At 43.5% G+C, this 15542-nt stretch overlaps 1 long non-coding RNA gene across 1 annotated transcript; it reads left to right on the top strand.

The window, feature by feature from the left end:
- Window positions 1-1672: 1672 nt before the first annotated feature.
- Window positions 1673-14938, top strand: LOC147576641 (uncharacterized). The gene is made up of 3 exons (XR_015241440.1): window positions 1673-1721; window positions 5638-5790; window positions 13440-14938. It is a non-coding gene; the product is annotated as an uncharacterized LOC147576641 (long non-coding RNA).
- Window positions 14939-15542: the final 604 nt, after the last annotated feature.

Here is a 15542-nt window from a genome sequence, read left to right as displayed (position 1 = left end):
CAGAAACTAGAAAACATTAAATGCCCCACGACATTGGCATTTTTGAAAAATCCAAATCATTGATTTTGTTGAATGTCTCTTAATTTGGGCTTGTCTGATGCCTCCCCATAATTAGATTCAGGTTATGCCCTTTTGGCCGGAATATCTCAGAAGTGGTGTTGCGTCCTTCTCTGTGCCTCCCGTGATGAGGACCATGTCGGTTTGTCCCATTACCGATGATACTAACTTTGATCTCTGTTAATGCGGTGTCTGCAAGGTTTCTCTCCCACGAAGTTATTACTTTTCCCTTTGTAGTTATTAAGCACCTTGTGGGAATTTGTTTTGAGACCACATAAATATCCTGTTTCTCATTACATTTTCCCTCATTGTCAACTATTTTCCATAGTAATGCTGCCAAGGAGGTGGTGAGATGTACATTTATATGTAGCACTAGAGTGAGTATAAATAGGTCACGTTCTCTGAAAAGCACTTGAAGATCTGTAGGGGGAAGATTAAAAATCACCAGAGTCTTTGAGGTGATAATCCAACTTCTAGGAATCTATTCTAAGAAATAGCCGAAACGTGGCCCAAGTATTGTTTTAACTTCAGAAATATTTATAATAGTGAAAATTGGGTAACATGATAAATGGCCAAATAAATAAATTATGATAGTTCTAGATAAAGAATAATATATAATCAATTATGGTATTCTTAAAGGTTAATGAAAAAACACTATTATTTGAAGATAGGGGTTTTGATCCACATACACAGGATGTGCCTATAGGGTAGTAGTCTTTCATAAATCCCTTTTTATATTATTTTTATCTATTTATTTTTAAAATTTTTTTAATGTTTATTTATTTTTGAGATGGAGAGAGACAGAGCACGAACAGGGGACGGTCAGAGAGAGAAAGAGACACAGAATCTGAAACAGGCTCCAGGCTCTGAGCTGTCAGCACAGAACCTGATGCGGGGCTCGAACTCACAGGGCGTGAGATCATGATCTGAGCCGAAGTTGGATGCTCAACCGACTGAGCCACCCAGGTGCCCCTAATGTTTATTTATTTTTGACAGAGAGAGAGACAGAGCACGAGACGGGGAGGGGCAGAGAGAGAGGGAGATACAGAATCTGAAACAGGCTCCAGGCTCTGAGCTGTCAGCACAGAGCCCGACACGGGGCTCAAACTCACAGACCACTAGATCATGATCTGAGCCGAAGTCGGACGCTCAACCGACCGAGTCAACCAGCCACCCCTATTTTTATTTTTTTTTAATGTTTATTTATTTTTGAGACAGAGAAAGAGAGAACGAGCAAGGGAGGGGCAGAGAGAGAGGGAGACAGAATCTGAAGCAGGTTCCAGGCTCTGAGCTGTCAGCACAGAGCCCATCCCCGGGCTTGAACTCATGAGCGGTGAGATCATGACCTGAGCCAAAGTCCGATGCTTAACCGACTGAGCCACCCAGGCACCCTTCGTAAATACATTTTTAAAACACCAAAACTTTATAAGAGTGTTTGTTTTCAAATACAAGTAATTTTCAGTTCTTTTATATTTTGTTGTATTTCCCCAGTGTACTCAATAAATTTAAGCATTCTTTTCATAATTGAAAAAAAAAATCTTAAATGAGAAACACCGCATACAAATTAATTTTCTTGCACATTTTCCTTGTGCAGATTTGTGATCGGTTATGTTGTCTCCTCTGGAGTCGGCAACAGAGAGTCAATGGAACAGCTGACGAAGCAGGTAAAATCACTTTGCTATGTTTGGTTGCCATTGAACTAAGACATGTAATACTGTATGAGTATATCCACCTGGTCAGACTGTTTTATTTATTAACCTCGCAGATTTGATCGGCAATTCACCCAATAGTTAGGCAATATTTTATAATTTGCAATGTACTTGTATATGTATATACATTATCTCATTTACTAAATTCTGAACTTATTTAGGTCATCGTAATCCAACTGTGAAGAGAGTCTTGAACGTTTCATTGAAGACTCAAGTCACTTAGCCTCTTTAGACCTCTCTTTCCTTGCTATGAGCACAATGTGGTAGGAAGGGCATGGGCCTGGGCCACCACAGAGCAGAGTTATCTTTCTGCTCCTTATCAGTAGTGTGACCTTTGTCCAGTCACTTCGTCTCTCTGTGCTTCATTTTTCTCGTCCTCAAAACAAAGGACTCCTAAGGTTTCATTGAGCTGTGTTGGTCTCTGATTCTTATACGATGTGTCAGTTCCTTCCGTGTCCAATTTGCTTGGTTCCTGTGGGTCACTGCAATGTCAACAAACGTCAGCGTGTCTGCAGACATCATCCTGCAAATGTACCTTCACAAGTTCGCACCAGAAGAGGACTGTGTTTTGTTTTGCCCTGGTAGTCATAAGCACCAGGTAAAAATGGCATTTTTACTTCATTTCCCCAGAAACTTTGGACCTCTCCCTAGCGTGGCCCAGTTCTTCAGTGTCAACTCCCTTCCCATCTAACCCCCCCCCCCTCCCTCCGCCCCGGAAGACTGTTGGCCACGCTGCGGCAAAAGAAACTTTATAAATAATTGCACAGCTATTAGACATTAAGCAGGAGGGCAAAGCACAGTCCTCTGAGCTCAATAAACAATGTCCCAAATAAACACTTCCCAGTGAGTTGGGAGAAATAGTTGGCAAGGGGAGTTCATGCCCCCAATTCCTCTCAAGGAGACGATGCCTTGAGCAACTGTTTACAAGGATATGCTTTTCGATTGACCCTCACACTAAACCCTGTTCCACCTGATAAGACCTACAGCACTTTTAATAAAATGAGCTCCTTATAGAACACAGTTTGATTAATTCCTGAGTCGCTTCCTCCGAGGTCTGCTTAGGATAAAGCTTGCCAACCTTGCCAAGTTTTTAAGGCTTCCAGTAGTCTTCATCAAACCAAGATTTGGGAATAGAGCATATTTATTTAGGACCAATCACAGTATGGTTAAAGCCAATTATATCAATTAGCCCACAACAGTCTTGTGAGCTATCTTATCTTCATTTTACCAAATGAGAAACTGTCTCAGATGAAACAAGTTGCCCTGGGTCACACAACTAGACATCTCTGCCTGGCACAATCTATGATCTCTTTACGGTACTGTGGCCATCTAGATCTGAGGAATTCTGGGTAAATCCCAATCCACCTTCATGCTGTTGCTGTACAGCCATTTATTCACTCGACAAACATTTATCAGGTGTCCCCTACGTGTCACCGTCTTAGTCTGTTCTGGCTGCTGTAACAAAAGACTACACGCTTAATGGTTTATGTACCACAGCAATTTATGTCTCACAGTTCTGGAGGCCAGAAGTTCAAGATCAGGGTGTGGGCACAGTCAGGTTCTGGTGAGATGGCTCTTCCAGGCTGCGGACTGCCTCCTTCTCAAAGTGTCCTCACATGGCAAAGAGCAGAGCAGAGAGCTCCCTCGTGACTCTTACAAGGTCACTGATCCCATTGTGGGGCTCCATCCACACAACCTCATCTGATTCTCATTACCTCCCAAAGACCCCACTTCCTAATAATATCACAGTGGTGGGGAGTGGGGGAGGGAGAGCTTCAACATATAAATCTGGCGGTGGGGAGGGGCGGGGGACACAGACATGGAGTTCATAACAGTCAGGAACTGCACTAGGCTCTGGGAATTCATTATTGAACAGGAAGGAAAAAGTACCTCCATCTGTTGGAGCTTACCTTCGAGGGAGACGTATGGGGAACAGAATGAGCAGGTGAAATACCTAGTGCACGAGGGGTGGCACGTGGTAAGGAGAATGGTGGCCTACACGGACGGGGATCGGTCTGGGACATGGTTCCTGTCCGGGATGTCTGTTAAACATCCATGCGGAGGGTGAACTGCAGGACACTTGGAAATACGGTCTGGAGTCCAGGGAGAGGTGAAAGAAAACACTTTACTCTGAGAAAGAGTCACAGGAGAAATCCTAGAATATCTATCTATCTATCTATCTATCTATCTATCTATATTAGAGATAAGAGAGAGAGAGAGAGAGTGAACTGGGGAGAGGGGCAGAGGGAGAGAGAGAGAATCCCAAGCGGAGTCTGAGGGAGGACTTGATCCCACAACCCTAGGCTCACAACCTGAGCCAAAACCAAGAGTCGGAGGCTCAACTGACAGAGCCACCCAGGTGCCCCTGGGGTTTTTGTCTATTTGTAGTTTGATAGCTCCCAGTCAGCAAAGTCTGAGCCAGTTGGAAACCCTGGAGGTAAGAGAAACAGCAAGTGTTGGGAGACATAAAAGGCACTCGGTCCGGCTGGACAGTGGGACGTTAGGAAAATGGGAAAGGAAGTTGGAGAGCAGTAACCAGAGAAAGGATCCAAAGGGTCACACGGAGCTTGGTTTTGCTCCAGGGAGAAGAGGAAGGCCTTGAATGGGAGAGAGGCAGGAAGGTGAAGACTGGCGGCAGTGAAGTCTGAGCGAGGTGGCCCCTGCAGGGGCCCCGGTGAGCGAGGTCGGCAGCCTTGGCCAAGGCAGAGGCACAAGACGGAGACAATGAGTTGTCTGCTTAGACTTGGTCACTGAATAACAGGGCTTGGAGATTGATCGGACGGAGATGAAGGCTGAGCAAGGGTGAGGAGGGAGTCGGGCTGCCCAGGTTTCTGGCGCAGGCACCCAGGTGGGTGACAGCACGCTCTCCAATACTGGGGGGATTCAGGAAGGGAAGCCAGTGTGGGAAGATGAAAGGTGAGGTTAGTTAGTGTCACATATATTGTGTTAGAGGTGACTGGAAAGTCCAGGTAAACAATCGCGTGTGTAGATTGGAAACTCGTGGGCAAAATTTGAAGTACAGGTATTCGGGACACACGCACACACACACTCCAGAGTGGATAGGGGTCACCCTGGGGTAGTACAGAGCATGCAGAGTGGAGAGGACAGAACTTCCAAGGAACCCTGCATTATGCACATGCGCTCTCTTAATTTATTGTCTTAACAACCCAAAGAGCTCAGTGTTATCTTTTCTTTGTCAAATCCACTTACATGTGACTTCTCCATCTATTCCATGGGAACATCTAGTGAGTGAAAGCATATAGACAAAGTTTGTGTACTGCCGTAAAGTCTCTCTTTAATGTTAGAATTATGTAATATCCTGTACAGGTTAAAATGAGAAACTCCCCCATTTTTTACAATTTTTGAAGCAAGGGTATTTGGGCTGATACTATGGTTTAGACTGAGAGCCAGGGAAGTTACTGACATGGTAAACGTCAGGTTATAGAACCCTAGAGGAAGTGGAGGTTTTGATACATGAAAATGGTCTTTTGGTCAATTAATATAAAAAAAAATAAGAAAATTTCCTCATGTTCCTTCCAGTAATCAATCAGGAGACATGGTGGTTCAACAAAGAATCATCACACAAGGAGAAATAGCACAAAATGCAAAGTATTTTGTTATTACTTTTTAGTTCCTTTCTTGTAGGAGTTCATGGCAGGAAAGGGAAAATATTTCTATAGAATCTTAAGAAAGCCTTTCCATGTGGGCTGGTCCCAAATACATAAAACAGAATAGAAGCTGTTGAAAGGAACTTTTAAACATAATGGGTAAGTGTGTCTTTTTTCTCTTGAAAAATTGTTACACTGTGTGATTTAAAAACATCTTAAATCCCCCAACAGAAATCCACTAAAATGCAATAATTTCATTGTAGGATGTGCTGAAAATAAGATTTAACCCCGTGACTGCTCACCAAAGTGAGAAAGATTATATGCTAGAATGGTACATGGAGCGGGTTCCATGGTCCGCATAGCTGACTGCCGCAGAGATGCCTCCAGAGCGAGCTGTGTGCCTTCAATGCCATTGTGTAAGTATTCACATTCAGCTGAGCCATGAGATATGGCTCCTACATTTATATAAAGTAGAAAAGAAAGCCATTTTCCAAGTTTGTTTCCACAGCAACAATACTCCACATTGTCTTCTTTCTGTATCTAAACATGATTAAGCTTCAACTAGAGGGTGTGGACTCAAATCCTTGCAAGAGAACCAGTTGAGACCGACTTTGAGTGTGAAGTCTCCAGGGGTCACATTCATTCAGCACACAGTGATTACAAGCCTACCCTGGGGACCATGCTAGGGCCCTGGAGATGCAGGGATGGAGAAGACCCAAGGCCTGCCCTCTGGATCGTCAGATACTGGTGAGACAGAGAGCCAGGCAAGGGTAGATACAATGCACACATAATATCACAGGTGCTGCAATAGAGGCATATTTGGAGGATTAGGAGGGAACAACTAACAGCCCAAAGAATTCATGGATATTTTACCTGGATCTGGAATAACTGATGAACCTTCGCCAGAAGAGTAAGAGAGGGAGAACAATGAAGGCAAAGGGAGTTGTATGTGCAACACACACACACACACACACACACACACACACACACACACACACACATAGACGTATGAGAACAATTTCACTGAGAAAAGCAATTTGGGGTGGTTAGAAGAGAGTCAGAGTGGAGAAGATGGGGAGCATGATATGAGGCTGGCAAAGTGGCTGGGGCGGTCTGGGAAGGACCCTATGTGCCTTACTAAAGTGTGATGTAGACGATGAGGCGTGATCAGGTCTTCGTGAGGAGAATAGTCAGATGGGCTGCAGAATAAACAGTGGGAATAATTGGAAGATCTGGGGGAGAGGGACAGAGGTAGAGAGATGCAGCTAAGATCTCCTAGTATATCTGAAGATTTGGGAATTTGCCGAGACGTCAAAACATACGTGTAGGCTTTGGCTGCTAACAGATCACTCGGCAAAGGTTCATCTTTCTTTCACCTCTTCTCCCTTCCTTCCCAATCTTGTTTAACCCCGGAGTGGGCAGATGAGCTGGAGCTAATCCTTTGCGGGGGTTTTGCAGATGAAGAATTTAGGCCTGACAAGAAAGATCACCAGCCCAAGATTCTACCACTAGTAAGTGGCAGGACTGGCCCTTGGACGCCAGAGGTTGGGTGTGCAGTTATCACACTGTGCCACCTCTACTGTGTGGGAGGTTTGTCGTCAGAATTAAATGAGAGAATTTAATTAAATGTCTCTGGCTGAGATGATGATATAGTTAACCCTTTGATTGATTCCTTACTCCTCTCCCAATATTTGTCCTCCAGGTCTGTGACCTTGACCTGGGCACTCCCCAATTTTCAGGGTCTCACAAAGGCCCTTGAGTTCTGTACGTTCTCTCTTTGTTTTCAATGTTTATTTATCTATTTTGAGAAAAAGAGGAAGCATTTGTGGGTGAGCAGAGAGAGAGGGAGAGAGAATCCCGAGCAGGCTCCTCACTGTCAGTGCAGAGCCCGATGTGGGGTTTGATTTCACAAACCATGAGATCATGACCTGAGCCAAAATCGAGAGTCAGATTTTTAATCAACTGAGCCACCCAGGTGCTCCCTCCCCTCTCTCTTGAACTTAAAGGAGGAGACTCAGACTGAGATTTCAAGACATGAAATTCGGGTGAAGCAGAAGCTTGTGCTCTCTTCTCATAGATCCATGAGAGCTGGACCACACAGGGAACAGCTAAGGGACTATGCAGTCCTTAACCTTAGACCCTGCCTTTCATTTATACTCCCCCTCTGGCTATACTTTCTGCTCTTGGGATCTGAGAGATATCCCCCATCTGCTTCCAATAAGCTCTCTTTTTGGGTTTGTGTCCTTCTGAATGGGTTTCTATTTCTTACCCTTAAATATTCCCGGACTCTCTACAACCTTGGACAATGTTCTCATGTGTGAATTTTGCATGTGCTCAATTGTAAACCCCATCAGAGCCAGATTTTTTTAAAAATGTTAGGGAGAGTGATCAAATTCATACTGAGCTTCAGCCCTGAAAGTATATTTCTCTGCTCATAGCTTGTTATGATGTAAAACAGGCTGTTTCTGTTGCCTTTTAGGTGTTTTGTTTTTTTTTTTTTAAACCTCCAGATAGTTCATACCAAAGATCTCTACAGAACATTTCTCTGCTTCTAGTTGGCTTAAAATATTTGACCAGACTTGGTCTAACCATATTGCTGAGTATGAGTACTCACTGTAATGACGAATTTTATAAGTACTGAGAGTAACGGTACTGGAGAACATACATGCAGAGTAGGGGGCACCAATAATTTTAGGATTCAGGTCACATATCTGTTTACAATTGTCATAAGTCTGCACATGCACATGCACCCCCCCCCCCCACACACACACATACACACATAGCAGGATTTTACAGCACAAAAGGCAGTACCTGACTTTTGAAAATATGTCCTTTTTGATTTTGACAGTGAGCTATGCCAGGTGGTCAATTTGAATGACCATTAATCAGTGCAATGGGGTGTCAGAGGAGTCAGGAATCATTAGGAAAGTATTGTCTCTGAAAGATTTTGCAAGTTTCTAAATTTATTTTTATCTAAAGAGACTCATGAGGCTCCACCGATGGCATATGTGTCCTATTTATTCCATCAGAACCAGGGTGGTCGAACACAGAGACACCAATGAGGGATGAGCTAAATCGGGCTGGAGGCAGCTGCACTCTCAGGGGTCACGGCTAATCGCGGCAAAGGGTCGGTGCAAAGACATCATCTCATCCGAGGGGTGTGTGCAAGGTAGGGGTACCCAAGCAAGGCGAAGGCCCTGAAATATGCCAGGTCTCCGGAGATTGGCACCACCAGGGGACAATTCTGTCTTGGGCAGGCTGGCCTGGTGCTAAAAATGTGCCAGGCTTGCCACTGAGTTAGGCCTGTATCTTCAGCAAGGGTCGGCTTTCTACCAAGGAAAAATACCCAGTTTTAAAGGGACATAGCTTAGCTAGTCACCCTCGGGTATCTGAACATTGCTATTAAACTGTAAAACTGTCATAAGAGGAAGCATGAAGATTAATAGATAATATTCTTTAGCACTTTAATTTTGTAGAATTCAAAATATAAGAAAATGAATTCCCTGGCCTCTTGCCAAAGCAGATATAAATAAGTAGCTATCGAGGTTCTAATTTCCTGAGAATTTTAATAAAGAGAAATATTTATGGTTTGAAATCACCTCCAAAATTATGCAGCAAAGAATAGATAGTTTATGACTTCGGAGAACAAAAAGAAACTTGCAAATACTTGCTGTTGGCAGATCAATTAAGTGGTAATACAAGCTACATTATAATTTTAATCACCATGAAATTAAAATATGGTAATGAGTGTTAACATGACTTTATCCTTTCAAACTATGATTTAATTTATGGAACTTTCCTTGACTACTTCCTTATTTCCATGGCTATTTTTCTTACTCTGTGTGCTACTTTAGATTATACACTTTCCAATGCATATTATTCAGGACAGCCACCAGTTAAATGAGTGCCTCGTCACTTATCAATTAAGGATCTTGTTGGCTATTCTTGTTCATTTTAATCTAGTTCTTTCTGCTTCCCTGCATAAAATATACGGAAAATTAAAGTAACTCTTTTATTTCTTTCTTTTTCATGTTTATTTATTTATTTATTTTTGAGAGAGAGAGAGAGAGAGAGAGAGAGAGAGAGAGCAGGAGATGGGCAGAGAAAGAGGGAGAGAGAGAATCCCAAGGAGATTGCACATGGTCAGCACAGAGCCCCCCATGGGGCTCGATCTCACAAACCATGAGATCATGACCTGAGCTGAAATTAAGAGTCGGGTGCTTAACCAACTGAGCCACCCAGGCACCCTGAGGTAACTCTTTTTTTAAGGTCTCTTTCTGGTTTTCAAATTGTTTATTTTTTCCAGTGATGCAAAGACAACCCAAGTGTCAGCCTATCTTCTTCAAGGACAGCTTTCCTCTAACATAGTTGGGGAAAAGTAAGGAGTTGGTTCTCAGCATCCATGTCGCAGCTATTTGGGTCTGGTGCACACCTCCTGCTTCCCCCGTCCCCGCTGGAGCTCTGGGTGCTCTCCTTCCTCTCATAGGGTGCCACCACCCTCATGGATGGATCATGTTGCAAAGACTCTGTTTCCCTTTACTGCTCAAATCTCTAATTCCAAATGCCTCCCTGTTGACGCTCCATGCTGGGATGTCCAAAAGTTATCTCAACAAAGGAGAAGAAAATGTTTAATAGCACACCAAATGTGACTCAATGGTCAATGGGAAAAGAACAACAGAGAAAGGTAAACTCTTCCCAGAGGATCCCACTCTGTCTCCCCAAGGGACCAGTTTACTCCCTTTGTCTTGAGGCCAGCACTCCTCTGTGTCCCCCCAGATGACCCTTCTTCTGCAACTCCCTACATGTAAATACGCACCTGTCCCCTGCACTGTGGGAAACCCCACCCCCCAACTGTCGCTGTCGGTCTAACTCTAGAATTCATTTGTTCTTCCCTATCAGGCAATCCCAGGGTCACTGTAATCCCATTTTCCAAACGCATTTAAAAAAATATGATTTGTTCATCCAAAGCATCATGAAGGAGTGGGGTTGGCTTGGAGTGGGATGCTGAAGCAAGGCAGTCTTAGGTAGGTGCCTGAGCTGGGACAGCTTTCCTCTAACATATTTGGGGAAAAGGAACAAGTATGTTCTTGGCATCCACGTCCCAACACTTCTGGGACCAGGTATACCTCCCTGTGCCTGTGATAAACCATGCTCAGACCAAGCAAACATGACTTAGTCGCTGACTCGAGGAAACACCAACTCTTGCAAGGTGAGGCTGTGAACCAGCTAAACAGTTATCAGAACGAAGGACGTGCTCATCAGAACTCAACTCAAAATCCTAAACTCCCTTTACTCACCAATCTAAAGCTATTATGCCGTAAACTCTACGGAATCCTAACTCCTTCCTTGTCTTGCAAGATTTGCTTTCAATCACTGCCTGGGCCCTTGTTCCGGGCTTTGGTGGCTCCCTGTCAGCATCCTGGTTTACCTGTCCAGCCTGGTCTCCATCATCCCCAACACTGTGCTTTCTTCCAGAATCCTGAAGAAGTCGTCACCACCCCCCAGTATATGCATAAACACCAGGATGTTTCACACCTCCACGGCTTTGTCCACTGTTTTAAGTCCCCTCCCCCTTGCCTTCTTGTTGCTTTGAATAGATTCTCCTCCACTTTTACTGGTCTGAGGGCCCCTTTTCGGGAAGCCTGCCCTGAACCTCATGCCACACAAAGTGGCCATCCTTGTCTTTGGTCAGAGCCCTTCGTGCCCTTATAACATCACCCGGAATGGTCATCTATATGTCCTGCCCTCTCAGCAGAACTCCGTGAGAACAGAAACTGTCTCACTGAGCTCTGGGTGCCCTGTATCCGCACCCCCCCGTCCCCCCACTCCTCGTTGTAGTTCCTCAGGAATGCACGGCTGGGGGCTGTTGAACTGAACTGGACTGAGCTGGACTTTGCCATCATAACAATGGTGAATATATTTCTCGGTTTATTATTTGTCTTTCATTTAGGTTGTGTGAGTTTTTGATACAGCGCAGGTTTTAATTTTTATGGAGTTAAATCTGTTGATCTCTGTGTGATTCCTTCTATTGATTTTGAGCTTAAAAAGTGACAAACTGATTTTTATTTTTTAGAAAAAAAATTTTTTTTAACGTTTATTTATTTTTGAGGCAGAGAGAGACAGAGCATGAACAGGGGAGGGCAGAGAGAGAGGGAGACACAGAATCTGAAACAGGCTCCAGGCTCTGAGCTGTCAGCACAAAGCCCGACGCGGGGCTCAAACTCACGGACCATGAGATCATGACCTGAGCCGAAGTCGGACGCTTAACCGATCAAGCCACCCGGGCGCCCCAAGGAACTGATTTTTAAGAGACTCTTCCTGACTTGGCTGAGGAATTCTGCAGCATCCTCCTCCTCACGGGAAATAGGGAAAGAGTATAAGGCAGAGGAGAAAAGGAGACATCTTCTCCATCTCTTCTCAGAAGTTCAGGGCTCTTTTCCTTTGCTTCTCTGTGAGGGACGGTACATGGGTTAAAAGGCACAGTTATATTTTGTACCTTGGCTTTTCTAATTTTCATCAGTACATGAAGACAGCTGTCTTCAAGCTAAGCAATTCCATTCGTCTTTAGGCCCCCAAAGACAGCCTATTCCTAAATGCTTTCAAGTGACAGAAAAACAACATTTGCTGTTTTACTCTTTTCTCACCTTATTTTCTAACTAAGTATTAATACACCACAGCAATTTACTCAGCAGGCTGTGCTCGCCCAGCTTCATGCTTTGCTGTTGGCTTTTCTCCATCTGAAATGTTGGCTCATCCTCCCAGGACTAGCTGAAATGTTACAGCCTTGATAAGCCCTTTCTCTGATGAGCTCCTTCTCCTAAACCCGTCCCCCCCCCCCCCCTTGCAGATACGCGCTTGTATATAACACTACCAAAATGTAAGCAACACAAGGCCACAACCGAAGTCCCAGGCATTCCTTTACGCATTTCCTGTTTAAATATTGGCAAAATGTAGCAGGTTCTCTGCCAGGCACAGGAGAGAGTAGTGGACCAGACAGGCCCTGGCTCTGTTCTCATGGCACTTGTACTCTAGCAGGGGAGACAGCCAGCCATTTAACAGATCGTTCCACATTTGCGAGCTTAGAAAGTGCTACAGAGGAAAAGTGTAGGAAGGTAAGTGAACGGAGGAATTGAGTGAAGGGGAGGTCAAGGAAAGCTCATCTGGGAAGTGATACCTTAAGTTGACATGTGAAGACTGCTGCCGTTAGCTAGGTAGCATGGCGAGTGGGGGAGGGCACAGCACGTAGGGAAGGGAATAGCATCTGCAAAGTTTCTGAACCATGTATTTCCGCAGGGAGGGCTAAGGTGACCACTTGCATACAGAAGGTACTCAACACACACGTATTCTGTAAAGAAAGTGGCAACGTACATTAAATGAGATTATTGTGTACAATTCTTTCCAATGTTCTACCAGGTTCGACTCCTCCAAGTGGAAGCACCAAGAGTAAAATTAAGAGCTGGAAATTTAGTGAGAGAGAGAATATGACAGTGATTAAGAACAGGGCTCTGTTGTCAGACAGGGTCAGGTCTCAGTTCTATTATTTATGCTAGCTGTGCAACCTGGGGCAAGCTGCTTAACTTCTCTGTGCCTTACTTTCTTCATCTGCAAAACAGGATGATGATGATGATGATGGTGATGATGATGACAATGACGATAAACGATGCCTACCTCATGGGGTAGCTATGGGGATTAAATGATATAAGACATGTGAGGATCTGAGAACACGCAACAAAGATCAGCGCTCATCATTTAGTGAAACCAGCACACAGTTTGCAAGTCTTCGCAGTATCACCACCTAAATAAATAGTTATTTGAGTTTGAATTAATAGTACTAACAGTTGTCAAGAAAAGGCAAAGTGTTATTTTTCTTTTTTGCCTCTGCCTAAGGAATTTCCCTGGTGAGTATGTGTATATATAGCATCATTGGTGAAAAGTAGAGCAAAGAACAAGATTTCCAAGTGATCAGATTATATTTCAGTCTCGGTCATAATTACACACCTTCACAGCTACTCTCATGAATTGCAAGCCTCATTTCTCCTCTGTTTTTCCTTTTAAATACCTGCAGGTCTTGGAATCCTGTTGGCAATCTTCTACAACTTTTCAAACTGGGGCAGCTTAATTAGAATCCTGACTTCACTCCTTTCCATCAGCAATTTGCTTAAGTTTTGAAAAACATCATTAAAACAAAGGATGCAGTGAGTATGCCAGAACATCGAGCTTATTTGTTTCTGAGACAAGATCGTGAGGAGGGAAGTGACTTGCAAATGATTAATAGACTTGGTATTTGGGCTTTGCAGCCTTGATTTCCAGCCTTGGAGCTTGCACTTAATTTTGAGAAAGACCAGCCTGTTGCTGCAGCTTGCATTTCTGTATTGGATCGACCAGCCCACTAGCCTTTCGTCCTGCCCAGCAGAGCTAGACAGGAGGCAAAATTAAAAGGAAACATTTGAAGGGCAACCGGACTAGAACAGAAGACTAACCATGAATTAATTTTTTCCCACTTCATCTTGAACAATGACAGGCAGTTGGTCTTTTCATCCCCCCGTGTTCAGCCTTGGCAAGGATGTGTGTTGTGCAGGTGGCCGAGGCTCCCCGAGTCAGTGTGAGGGCAGAGCGAGAAATCTGGGAAGATCGTGAACTCACTGGTGTTGAGCTTCTGATTTGGAAACACATCACTTTCTTTTTCTTTTCTTTTCTTTCTTTTTCTTTTTGGTGATAGCTTTATTTATTAAGGTAGAATTCACATACTCTGTATTTCACCCATTTGAAATGTATAGCTCAATAGTTCTGTCTTTTCATAGAGTTGTGCAACTATCACCACAATGAATTTTAGAACGTTTTTATTAGCCCCCAAAGAAACCCCATACCCTTTAGTTACCTCTGTCCCCGATATACCCTCATCTACCTATTTACTTTCTGTCTCTATTGGTTTGCCTTTTCTGGACACTTCATATAAATGGAATTTTGTAGTATGTGGTCTTTTATGACTGGTTCTTTCACCTAGCATGATGTTTTCAAGGTTCGTTCCTTCATACAGTAGCATTTATCAGCACTTCGTTCCTTTTTACGGCTGAGTAATATTCCATTTTGTGGCTATACCACCTTTTGTTTATTCATCCATCCATTGATACGGACGGCTGGGTTGTTTCCACCTTTTGGCTATTACGAGTAATGCTTCAATAACAATCACGCACAAGGTCTTGTGTGGACACAAGTTTTCATTTCTCATGAGTACATACCCAGGAGTCAAATGGCTGGATCAAATTTTCCTGCTTTTTTAACTCAAACACAAACCTTACACCAGATTAAACGAAATGACAGCATTTTGTAAGTAATAGAGCACTTATAAATTTTAATTATAACTGGCTTCTAGAATATTTAATCTCCCAATTTATCCCAATAATGTTGAATTGATTTCTATTATGTGCTTTGCTCTATGCTGTGAGCCTCCTAAGATGAGCCCCCTAATCTAGGGCTTGTTATTTATAAAAATAACTAATTTATACTGGATCTTTACTTTGTGCCAAGCACGATTCTAAATGTTTTATCTGTATTAAATCCTTGACTACCACCACCACTGTATGAGGTAGGTACTATGGTTACCCTCATTTTATACAGAACTTAAGTAACCTGCCCAAGGCCATGCGGGTGCCAAGCAGCAAAACTGGGTGGTCTTTATCAATTTACCATTCTTCCACGCTGCTTCTCTAGCAACAATAATATGCAAGACTTAAGTGTCATCTGAAGTTCGACATCCTAGGTTTGCATGCTGCCTCCGCCATTTACAATGTGACCTTGGGCAAAAGAATCACACTTTTTAAGCCTCAAATGCCTAATCTGTAAAGAGAACCTAATCCAATGACCTACTTCATAGAGTGGCTGTAAGCATGAAGTGAAATAAACATATACCAGGTGTTTGACATGCAGTTACTGTTCAATAAATATCACCTCTTGTTATTACTCATAATAAACTCTATAAGCGAAACATTACAAGGGCATGTGATGTATAAGGACTGCCAAATGTTGCAATTTGTCTCTGCAAGAAAGGAAAAAAAGTCAGGCTAAACCAGAGAAGCTAAGCTGTTTGCCTCCCTTTACCCGAACTCTGTCCATTGATATTAACAACCGGAGTCTTAAAAGCGGGCTTCAGCTTATCTCTCCTCCTTCC

The sequence above is a fragment of the Puma concolor genome, chromosome D1, assembly GCF_028749965.1.
Source record: "Puma concolor isolate L17-30 chromosome D1, mPumCon1.1.hap2, whole genome shotgun sequence".
Lineage (NCBI taxonomy): Eukaryota > Metazoa > Chordata > Mammalia > Carnivora > Felidae > Puma > Puma concolor.
This window is presented reverse-complemented; position numbering and strand designations above follow the sequence as displayed.